This window comes from Balaenoptera physalus, assembly GCF_965194825.1.
Source record: "Balaenoptera physalus genome assembly, chromosome: 1".
NCBI lineage: Eukaryota > Metazoa > Chordata > Mammalia > Artiodactyla > Balaenopteridae > Balaenoptera > Balaenoptera physalus.
In genome coordinates, this window is record NC_138882.1 from 153,227,875 (window position 1) to 153,240,287 (window position 12,413).

Consider the following 12,413-nt stretch of genomic DNA (forward strand, 5'->3'; position numbering starts at 1 on the left):
TCCGTCTGATTTGAATTCCCATCCCTGGACTCCCAGAGTCTCCTGCGTGTTCCCTCGTTGTGGCATGCACCATCTTGTGCTATGATGGCTAGTTACTTGTCTGATTCACGCACAGACTGCACATTCCTTAAGGGGTAGAAACTGTATCTGACTTATGTTTCTGAACAGTGTCTGGCATACATTAGGTAATCAAAAAATATTTATTAATAAAATGTTGCTTATCCTTTATGTTTCCCCTACTAGACTGAGCCAAGCAAAGGCTATGTTCTGCATAATAAGCCCCACGTTGACATTCAGTAAATATTTCTAGAATTAACTTAGGCATGTGTAATAAAATAAAGTAAAACCTCAAATAACTAAAGTTTTAAAAATATTTAATACCTCAACAACTGGTATTTTTCTGTACTCCACTATGTGACAAAGTAAAACAAGCCAATATCATGGGGTTATGTTTTCTTGTTTGTTTGCTTGTTTTTAATTTTTTGGCCGCGCCACACAGCATGCAGGATCTCAGTTCCCCGACCAGGGATCGAACCTGGGCCTTCAGTGGTGAGAGCTTGGAGTTCTAACCACTGCACCACCAGGGAATTCCCTGGGGTTATGTTTTAAAGAAAACTGTCCCACTTTAAACCATAGATGTCCTACATCCATTGTACTGAGCCATAGGCAAACTTCCAGCTATAAGCTAACTAAGTTCTGGGGATTTAATGTACAGCATGGTGACTATAGTTAACAATACGTATTGTATACTTGAAAGTGGCTGAGTGAGTTCTCACTACAAAAAAAAAAAAGGTAACTATGACAGGTGATGATGGATGTGTTAATTAACCTTATTGTGGTAATCATTTCACAATATATATGTATATCAAATCATCACACTGTACTTAAACTTAATGTTATATGTCAATTATACCTCAATAAAGCTGGAAAAAATAAATTCAATCTTTCTTGGAGATATCTGCATGTCTGTACACAAAGATCTGCCTTACCCTTCTCATTGCAGTACATGCTGTTAATATAGCCTATGTCATTGTTTTCACTGATTCTTACCTTATCAATGTAACAATATTACAATGATAAATCAAAGTAAACTCTCTTCAAAAAAGAAAAAAATGAAACAAAAAAGCAAAGTACTGAGCTATAGAAATTCATGTTCAGAAATTATTATTGAAGTACTGAAGAGAGTCTTCTTACTTACAAATATAAAGAGGACTCACATTTTATAAAACATTCTCAACATCAATCAGGGTTGAAAAGAGTTCTTTACTATCAATATAGTTGATAAAAACACAGTTAACAAAAACATTCCCTAAGCATTTAATAGCCCTTTTACCATACCGTATACTTATCTTCCCTCCAAAAGTGTCAAGGCAATACACAGAAATAATAATTAGGTTTGAAAATACCCAATGACAGTTAGAATACAACTCAAACAAGGAAAGAAACATCCTTGACCCTCTTCCATTTTTAAAAATAAGATTACAGTAAATAGAAAAAGAGTAAGACAGGGTTATAAGTTAGAAAACATTGAAAGAGATAAGTGAAAATAATTAAAGCAAGTATAACTAGGAAACAGTCAGACAAATCCAGAATGTGGGACATCCTATAAAATAACTGGCCTAGACTATTTTAAAATGTCCAAAAAAAAAAAAAAGACTAGCATATAAACGACTGTAATATAGAGCAAAAATAAATTATGTGCATAGAGGCACAAAGTGCTATGAACTACAGAAGGCTCCCTGCCATGGAAAAAGATTGGGAAAGGCAATACTAAAGTGTGACCAGGTCTCAAGGTTCAATCTGGGACTAAATAAAAGGATTCTGATAAGAGAGGGAAGGTAGGAAAAAGAAAGCATTCCAAGCCAAGGGAACAACATCAGCAAAAGCACAGGTATGGAAAACTTTACACATGAGGTCTTCACAGAAGAGTAGACTGATAGCCCAAGCACAGTGTGTGGAGAGGAAGGTGGAGAGAGATGGAGAGATGAGGCTGAAAAGGAGGTATGGGGACCAGGTCCTGGAGGGTCAGAAAAAAACAGTGAGAAGTTAAGGAAATTAAACTTTATTCAATAGTTAATGGAGAGCTACTGAAGGTTTATGAACATTCTCAGTGGTGTGTTATAGAAAAATAACACTGTCAAATATGAGGACTTGGGGAAAAGGGATGATGGTGACATTAATGATACAGCAAAAGCAGCAGCAGCAGCAGCAGCAGATTCTCACTCATTGATACCCTCTATGTCAGTGGTCCGCAACCTTTTTGGCACCAGGCACCGGTTTCATGGAAGACAATTTTTCCACGGATCGGGGGGGGGGGGGGGATGGTTTCGGGATGATTCAAGCACATTACATTTATTGTGCACTTTATTTTTAAATAAATATATAAATTTATCTATCTACCTATTTATTTATTTATTTATTTGGCTGCATTGGGTCTTCATTGCTGTGCATGGGCTCCCTCTAGTTGCGGTGAGCGGGGGCTACTCTTTGTTGTGGTACATGGGCTTCTCACTGTGGTGGCTTCTCCTGTTGCGGAGCATGGGTTCTAGGTGCACAGGCTTCAGTAGTTGTGGCTTGCGGGCTCTAGAGCACAGGCTCAGTAGCTGTGGCTCATGGGCTTAGTTGCTCCACAGCATGTGGGATCTTCCCGTACCAGGGATCGAACCTGTGTCTCCTGCATTGGCAGGTGGATTCTTAACCACTGCACCACCAGGGAAGTCCCTATTTCTATTATTATTACATTGTAATATATGATGAAATAATTATACAACTCACCATAATGCAGAATCAGTGGGAACCCTGAGCTTGTTTTCACTTGCCACTCACTGATAGGGTTTTCATATGAGTCTGCAAGCAACTAATCTATTATGGTCTCTGTGCAGTCAAACCTCTCTGCTAATGTTACTCTGTATTTGCAGCCGCTCCCCAGTGCTGGCATCACTGCCTCAGCTCCACCTCAGATCATCAGGCATTAGATTCTCATAAGGAGCGCGCAACCTAGATCCCTCGCATGTGCAGTTCAGAGTAGGTTTCGCGCTCCTATGAGAATCTAATGCCACCACTGATCTGACAGGAGGTGGAGGTCAGGTGGAATGTGAGTGATGGGGAGCAGCTGTAAATACAGATGAAGCTTCACTCACTCACCCGCTGCTCACCTCCTGCTGTGCAGCCTGGTTCCTAACAGGCCACGGTCGGGTACCAGTCCGTGACCTGGGGGTTGGGGACCCCTGCTCTATGTGATATGCACTTTATACACAGTAAGCCTCACAAGACCTTGCATGATAAAAGTTATGCACATATTATAGATGAAAGTGACACCAGGGAGATCAAGTAAATTACCCAGCTAAATTACACATGTAAAATGTAGCAGAGTTTGACCCAGCAGGTACAATTTGGAATGGCTGCCCTGCAAAGCATTCTCCCAGACCATACCTGCACTCTGCTAGCCTCGAATCCTCCTCCTCTTCCACAATGACACAGAGCCCTCGCCCTCATTTTCTCCCCACTCAGCTCCAACGTGGGGCCAAAGGGAAGCTGGTGTGACTAAGTCCCCCAGGCACAGTGAGTGCTGAGGAGTGGTTATCTGACCAAGCTGGTCGATCACAGGACCCACAACCCCAGGGACAAGGAAGGATAGAACCTTTCACAGGGAGTTTTTCTACTGGGGCTGAGCTGATAGGGAAGAGCTCTTTCCTATCTGTTCTTGAAGCTGTGAGGTCCAGTTGCCACAGGTCTTGTGCCCTCTACATGAAGGACTAAAGCATACACGCTGAGAGGAGGAGAGAGGAGAGGCAGAGTCCTAGCTGCAAGTGATCTCCCGATACACCTTGATCTGAGGCAGACCTGCCTAAGCCAATGCTATTCACTGAATAGCAGGGGTTTTTGTTTGGGGTTTTTTGTTTTGTTTTTTATTTTCCTGCTGTTGTTGCTGTCTGTTTGTTTTTTGATGAATACTGGTACTGATGAGAGAAAGGTAGGGCCAACATAACCCCAACTCCAGCAATCTTCCTACCAGGTGCTGTGCTACCAATGTTCTCAAACTTACTAACAAATGTATTTTTTAGCAACTTGGCACGAACATGTCACCAGCCACAAGGTCCAGCACCTTAAGAAAGGATCACTCACAAAACAGATGCTAAAATCTTTTCAGCTAGATAAGAAAACAGAATCCCCCATGAAGCAGAGAGATAGGGGGTGATATGTTCTACTCCTAAGGGGCTCCAGAATTAACAAAGATTGTTGAATTTGGTGGTTGGGTTTGTTGGTTTCTTATATCTTATTAATGCCAAGGGCAGTGGCTTCTGTTACAACGAGACATGCTATCAAAAATTATTTCTAATAATCGTTATGCTAATCCTAATGTTAACCCCAAGGTATTGATGACAGCAATAACACCCATTCCTGTAGTCTCCTTTCTATTTGGGAGAGCACAGACTCCTTAAGCCACCTTGATAGTATTTAATGTACCAGAGAGCCTTCACTAGTTAATGCCTTGTGAGCACTCAATAGCCCAAAATGTCATCATGCTACTGGAAAGCTACACCAGCAGAAACACTGAGGATTCACAGACCCACAATAATGGAGGAATTTTCCCTATCATTCATCCCTCAAGTTGCCATAGATAACTTCCTCATCTCCCCCTCCCCATTACAGAGGGCCTCATTTGAGCAGCAGTATACTACAGATAGAGCCTTAGGAAAATATACTGAATCAGTATACAAGGGGACAGTGATATTTGGGGTCTCTCCAAGATCCTGGAAGATGGCTGCCTTCCTTCAAAGAAACCAGACATGTATCAGAACAGAGATATATACAAGATCATCTTTAAGAGCTGGAACAGCCTAGAGGTAATTATACTAATTATGACTAATTATACTAAGTATCAGAAAGTATTAAAAGTAATAGAACTACAGTAGGAAGGCCAGAACCAGAACCAGAAAGCCAGAATAGAAGTGTTGCTGACCAAGAGGTTAGACTTGTTTGGTTCTTGTAATAGGTATGTCTCTAACACAGAGATACTGCATCTTGATATCAATGTCTGATTAAATATCTATAATATAATATATAACTCCCTTTAGTCTGCTTCTGCTTATAAATTTGGCATCCCACATAGCTTGCTTTCAGAGACTATATGTACTAATGCACTAATGAGATAGCCTAAATATGCAGTCTCCTTAACAGTTATGTATCTTGTTATGAATTAACAAATTTGAAAATTAGCTTATGTAATAATTACCACAACGTACATTTAGTGAATATTATTATATGTCAAACAGTGTCATAAACTTTAGCTTTTTGTTAATATTTGCTGAGCACTTATATGCCAGACACTGTGCTAGTGCTTTAAATATAATATTAATTAATTCTCACATCAATCTTATGATATAGGTTCTTTTATTATATCCATTTTGTAATTGAGAAAATAAAGGCTCAGAAAGGCTTATGTAACCTGCCCACGGACTCACATATAATAAGTGCGATAGAGAGGATTCCAATCCAGGTCTGACTCTATAAGGCCATGCATTCTACCACAGTTACTATAGATCTGGTTAATTTAAGTTTTCTTTCAAAGTTTTTCTGAGCCACAAAGGCTGAGTGTCAAATCAGTGATCCTTCTGAACTCAACAGTATAACTGCCACCCTACAAAGCCTCGCAGCAGTACTTCAGAGGGTGGTACCTCTGCCTTCTGAACTATTGCTGGCATGTAAACCCTTACGTCATTAGATAACAGATACAGGTCCACATCTCTTATCTGAGACTTTCAGATCAAATGTGTTTTGAAATTCACAATTTTTAAAAAGTAATATATATATAGTACATAAACTGTGTCACACCTGCAGTGGAGTCTGAAGTATTAAGCATTTAATTAATTTCACAATTAAGCATACTACTATTTAGGTAGTACAACATATATTTACACTAAGTATGATAGAGATTATAAATAGCCACACAGTTCAAGACAGGCTTTACTACCAAATGAGAATATAATAAATTTAGAATAAAAACTTCTGGGATTCAGAGACTGAGGGATTTCAGAATTATGGGTAAAGGACTGTAGACCTGTATTTTGATCTAGTGACATCTTACATTGTAAAGTCCCAGGTCTCTCACTATTTCTTAAAAAGGACAATTTTATCTTCAGGTCAGAATTTCAGGCCAGTAGAAAGAGAACCACTTTCACAGGGTTTAATTAAGCACAGCTATGATGACAGGGATTGCGCATCCTTTCTAAGAAAAAGTTAAATATTAAACACTAGCTAGTAGCCTAAGTGCTACAAATTACTTAAGGTATGTTAATATATATTGGACCTCAATGTATATTTCCTATGTTTGTTTAGTTTTTCAAATACTGCCCAAAATACTAAATAGTGATTAATGTTATTTCACAAAAAAATGATTGAAAGAAATGATGGGGGTGTGTTAAAATCCAGGTGGTTTATGCTGTATATTAGTACTTCTCCCACCAAACTGTGCAGTGATAATCCATTATTATCATTCAACTTCACTTTTCTATTAAAAATTGCCAAGAATGTTTCTCCTTATTTGGAAAAGACTAAGTCAGGGCCCAAGATAATAAGATAATGAAAAGATGAACAGCAAGAAAAGCACTACGAAGATGGGAAAATTTGTACAATGCAAAATTTTTTTTTAACATCTTTCTTGGAGTATAATTGTTTTACATTGTTGTGTTAGTTTCTGCTGTATAACAAAGTGAATCAGCTATACGTATACATATATCCCCATATCCCCTCCCTCTTGCGTCTCCCTCCCATCCTCCCTATCCCAACCCTCTAGGTGGTCACAAAGCACCGAGCTGATCTCCCTGTGCTATGCAGCGGCTTTCCACTAGTTATCTATTTTACATTTGGTAGTGTATATACGCCCATGTCACGCTCTCACTTCCTCCCAGCTTACCCTTCTCCCTCCCCGTGTCCTCAAGTTCCTTCTCTACATCTGCGTCTTTATTCCTGTCCTGCCCCTAGGTTCTTCAGAACCTTTTTTTTTTTTTAAGATTCCATATATATGTGTTAGCATACGGTATATGTTTTTCTCTTTCTGACTTACTTCACTCTGTATGACAGACTCTAGGTCCATCCACCTCGCTACAAATAACTCAATTTCGTTTCTTTTTATGGCTGAGTAATATTCCATTGTATATATGTGCCACATCTTCTTTATCCTTTCATCTGTTAATGGACACTTAGGTTGCTTCCATGTCCTGGCTATTGTAAATAGTACTGCAATGAACATTGCAGTACATGTCTCTTTTTGAATTATGGTTTTCTCAGGGTATATGCCCAGTAATGGGATTCCTGGGTCGTATGGTAGTTCTATTGTTAGTTTTTAAAGGAACTTCCATACTGTTCTCCATAGTGGCTGTATCAGTTTACATTCCCACCAACAGTGCAAGAGGGTTCCCTTTTCTCCACACCCTCTCCAGCATTTATTGTTTGTAGATTTTTTTGATGAAATGCAAATTTTTCGTGTTGTTCTTGTATTGCAAGAACAATAGCCAGAACCATGGATTTTTGAAGTCTTAGTCCTAATTCTAAAACTCATCCTACAGATCCCAAATTAGAATGAGGCTATGCTCCAAAAGCTCCTTGTTCAAATTTGGAGTTTAGAACCCAGAACAAATTTTTGCAAAGAAACTGTTAAAAATGGTTCCCAGGTTAGCTAGGAAAAGCACTCAAAATACAGCATGTGAATATCAAAAGATATGGGGAAAGTTGTTATAAATTCAAACATTGCCTAAGAAACTATTTTCTTAAAGAATTTCTCTTAGATGTTGGTGCTTAAGGGAAAGCAGGATTATGAGCAAGAATAAGGAAGTAGGTCAAGAATTCAAGAACTATGCCAAAGGGCTTAAGAAACTTTCAAGGACTTGAGAAGTCAATGATCTGCAATAGAAGACATATTTTACTTTTATAATCAAGGGGAAAAAAACCACTTTTTAAAAAGGCAATTTAAAAACACTCATCCTGAACAGACTTGTGGTTGCCAAAGGGGAGAAGGGGTGGGGAAGGGATGGATTAGGAATTTGGGGTTAGCAGCTGCAAACTATTATATATAGAATACATAAACAACAAGGTCCTACTGTATAGCACAGGGAACTATATTCAATATCCTGTGTTAAACCATAATGGAAAAGAATGTAAAAAAGAATGTATATATATATATATCTGAGTCACTTTGCTGTACAGCAGAAATTAACACAATACTGTAAATCAACTATAATTCAATCAAAAAATTAAAATTAAAAAAATTTTAGAAAGAATAAAAACACTCATTCTTTATCAGGTCTAATTTTACTTCAGAATGTATGGGTTTCCAAAAAAAAAAAAAAAAAAACGAAGGCAGAAGAGTTAACATGCAAGCACAGAATGGTGGGTTGGTCACAAAGGATATCATCACCTATCTGAAATTTACACTTCATCCTCTTCTGGGTGACTAAAATTTCAAAGTAGAATTATCTTCAAGAATTTGCCACTACCTTTCTGTGCTCACATTTTGTGAATTAAAAAAATCATCACTCAACAAATTCTAAGACTTAGTATCTGCTCCTCCTCCCCTTCTCTAGTAGGCTTTTGGTGAACTGGAATGGAGGAAGAGTCTTTTATTTATCCTTGGCATTTCAAAGGGGATGATTTAAGTCCCTATCTTACAACTTAGATGTAAAAGGATTCAGTACTTTTTAATGATTAATCAATGCAGTTTGCACTTTAGAACAGCCTCCGCAGAAAGTTTATTTCATTGTGATAATGATGTAAATTAGTTATCACCTGTAAGCAGAACAGTGATAACTTGGGTTTATTGTCATTTTAAAATATCAATGCTAGCACAATTCGGTGTCCGAAGACAGAAAGAACATTCTATCTGGAGTCAGAAGACTTAATCACGTACAGAGAAACTACTGTGTGATTTCTTACGTCTCAATTTCTTCATGTGTAAAGGAAGTAATAACTATTTCACACTATTGCTCATTCCATAAATATTTACTGAATACTCACTAAGTGCCAGGCACTGCTCTAGATAATAAAAACAAAATGATGAACATAAGTCTCTGCTGTTCTCATGGAACAGAGACTTACATTCCAGAGGGAATGCTTACATTCCAGAGGGAAGTAGACATAAACAAACAAACAAAAAAACAAAATAATTTTAGCAGCTAATAAGAAATGCTATGAAAAAATAAAACAAGACCATTGTGCTAGTGACTGACAGTGAGGTCTACTTTATATGGTTGTTAAGCAAAGACTTCTCTGAGCAGTGACGCCTAAATGAAGACCTGTACACCAAGAAGGAATCAGCCATGGTACAGCCGTGGGGTAATATCAGTCCAGGAAGCCAGAAAATATATGCACAGGCCTGAGGCAGGAACAAGTTTGAGGGGTTCTAGGAACACACAAAAAAAGCTATAGTGGATAGAGAGTGGTGAGCAAAAGGTTTACTGTAGAAAGGTAAGTGGAGAAAGATCACAAAGCCATAAGTCATAGTAAAGAGTTTGGATTTTTTTCCTATAGTCTAATATTAGAGAATTTTCAGCAGGGGGAAAAACATGATCTTTTTTTTTTTTTTTCATTTTTTTAAAGATCACTTGGGCTGTTGATAGAAAATGGATTTTAGAGCACAAAAAGGAAACAAAGAGAACAGTTATGAGGTTTTTGCAATAGACCAAGTGAGACATTATGGTGGTTTATATGCGATAGTGGTAGCAAGAAAAAATGGGAGAAGTTATGAGGCTTAATGAGGCAACGTATTTGACAATATTAGAAAATACCTATGACAATGATTAATATAGTAGAGGCTTGTGACACACTATATTTTCCAAAAATGGCCTATAATAGTATTTCTCATCCCACAAGCTCTTCTAGAACTTTGCCACTCCCTCATTAAGAAGTGGTGTCTTTTGTTTGTGGGTGGGTCTTTGTAACTGCCTTAACCTAGCAGACTGGGTGGGACATAATACAAATTATTGTACATTCTCTTCCAGCATCACAAACAGCATGGGAATCTTAATCTCCCAAAGCCAGATGACTGAGTTCTCATTATGTAAGGATGAAGGAAAAATGATATCCTTTATTCATTTTGCTACTTGAAGAAATGCAATACAAAATGGTACAACAAATTATATAGAAAACTTTTAATAAAATGCCCTTAGGTTGTAGAATATCATGTATAAAATGATTCCATTTGTACAAAATATACATAAATGTGTACATCAGCACAGAGTTGCTAGGAAAGCTATTCTCCAAAACACAGATAGTAGGATTTCTGGTAGAACTTTTCTTCCTTCTACTTAATATAGTTTTCACTATTGTTTCAATTTTTAAAAATTAAGATTATGTTGTCATCTCTTCAAGAACAATAAAACTATTTTTTAAAGCTTTAAAATAAAGAGTAATGTCAAATTCTGCAGAGACAGCACTATTAAAACTAAGGGTAAAAAGCACCCATTGGGTTTAGCAACAAAGCTATCATTGGAGAACTTTGCTAGGATTTTCAGTGAAATCTGGAGGTTAAAAGATTGCTGTAAGGTAAATGCAAGATGGATGAATAAAGACAGACAATGTAGAAGGCTCTTTCAATAGGTTCACCTATCCTGAAGAAGAGAGGTTAAGATGGTATTTCCAGGGAGACACAGAATTAGCAGAGATATTTTTCAACTTGGGAGAGATACAGTCCATGTTAATTTGTTAATGAAAATGTCAGTAGATCCTAAAATTCATATAGAAATTCAAGGAACCCAGAATAGCCAAAACAATCTTGAAAAAGAACAAAGCTAAAGGCCTTACACTTCCCAATTTCAAAACTTACTACAAAGCTACAGTAATTGAAATAGTGTGACACTGGCATAAGAATAGACATAAAGATCAATGGAATAGAACTGAGAGTCCAGAAATAAATCTTCACATGGTTTATGGTTAACTGATTTTCAATAAAAGTGTCAAGACAATGGAGAAAAAATAGTGTTTTCAATATATGGTGCTAGAATAACTGGTTACCCACATGTAAAAGAATAATAAAAATAATAAAGAATATAAAGTTTTTAAAAAATAATGTGACCCTTAGCTCACACCATATACAAAAATTAATTCAAAATGGATCAAAGACCTAAATGTAAGAGCTAAAACTATAAAACTCTTAGAAGAAAACTTGGGAATAAAACTTTGTGACCTTAGATTAAGCAATGGTTTTCCAGATATACCACCAAAAGCACAAGCAAAAAAAGATAAATTAGATATCAAATTAAAAATTTTTGTGCTTCAAAGGACACTATCAAGAAAGTAAAAAGACAACCCACAGAAAGGGAGAAGATATTTGAAAATCATGTATCTCATAAGGGACTTTTATCTAGAATATATAAAAAATTCTTACAACAACAAAGACAACCCAATTTAAAAATGGGCAAAGGACCAAATAGATATTTCTCTTAATAAGATTTACAAACAGCCATTGAGCACACAAAAAGATGCTCAACATCAATAGTCACCAGGGAAACACAAATCAAAATATAGTAAGATACTACTTCACACCCACTAGGATGGCTATAATCAAAATGACAGACAATAACAAATTGTTGGCAAGGATGCAGAGAAACTGGAACCCTTATACCCCTAGTGGGATAAGGGGTAGCTGCTTTCGAAAACAGTCTGGCAGTTCCTCAAAAAGTTAAACAGAGTTACCGTATGACCCAGCAATTCCACTCCTAGATATATATCCAAGAAAAATGAAAACATATGTCCACACCAAAACTTATGCACACAAGCGTTCACAGTACCATTAACCATAATACCCAAAATGTGGAAACAACTGAAATGTTCATCAGCTGATGAATGAATAAATAAAATGTGGAATATACATATAACAGAACATTCAGCAATAAAAAGCACTGATATATGCTACAATATGGCTGGACCTTGAAAACACCATGTTAAATGAAAGAAGCCATATTAGAATTATTTAAAGAATACTTTAATAATATGATTCTATTTATATGAAATGTCCAAAAGAGGCAAATCTACAGAGACTGAAAGTAGATTAGTGGTTGCCTAGGGCTAGGGGTGAAATACTGGAAGTGACTGTTAATAGAAATAGGGTTTCTTTTAGAGGTAATGAAAATTTTCTAAAATTGATTGTGGATATGGTTATACACTTCTGTGAATAAACTAAAAATAAAAAACTCATTGAACTGTATCTTTCAAAGAGATGATATATGTATTAATATCTCAATAAAATTGTTATAAAAAAATGAAAAGCACCAGGCCACCTAAAAATTTACTAAAATTTTCCATATGAAATTGTTACAACTACAATGTTTAGTTGTCATACTGCAAAATAAATATTCTTAAAATAAACAACAGAAGTCTGTACATAGAAAGGAAGAAGCTGAAGACACACAGGAGAGAGG

The 12,413-nt window shown here is 36.8% G+C and overlaps 1 protein-coding gene and 1 pseudogene across 5 annotated transcripts in view; both read right to left on the minus strand.

Annotated features, from left to right (window-relative positions):
* The window catches only part of OSBPL9 (oxysterol binding protein like 9), a 180,304-nt gene that overhangs the window by 155,877 nt on the left and 12,014 nt on the right, over positions 1–12,413 (minus strand). The gene's annotated exons all lie outside the window — the stretch shown is intronic.
* The window catches only part of LOC309645229 (SCAN domain-containing protein 3 pseudogene), a 203,951-nt pseudogene that overhangs the window by 11,660 nt on the left and 179,878 nt on the right, over positions 1–12,413 (minus strand). The gene's annotated exons all lie outside the window — the stretch shown is intronic.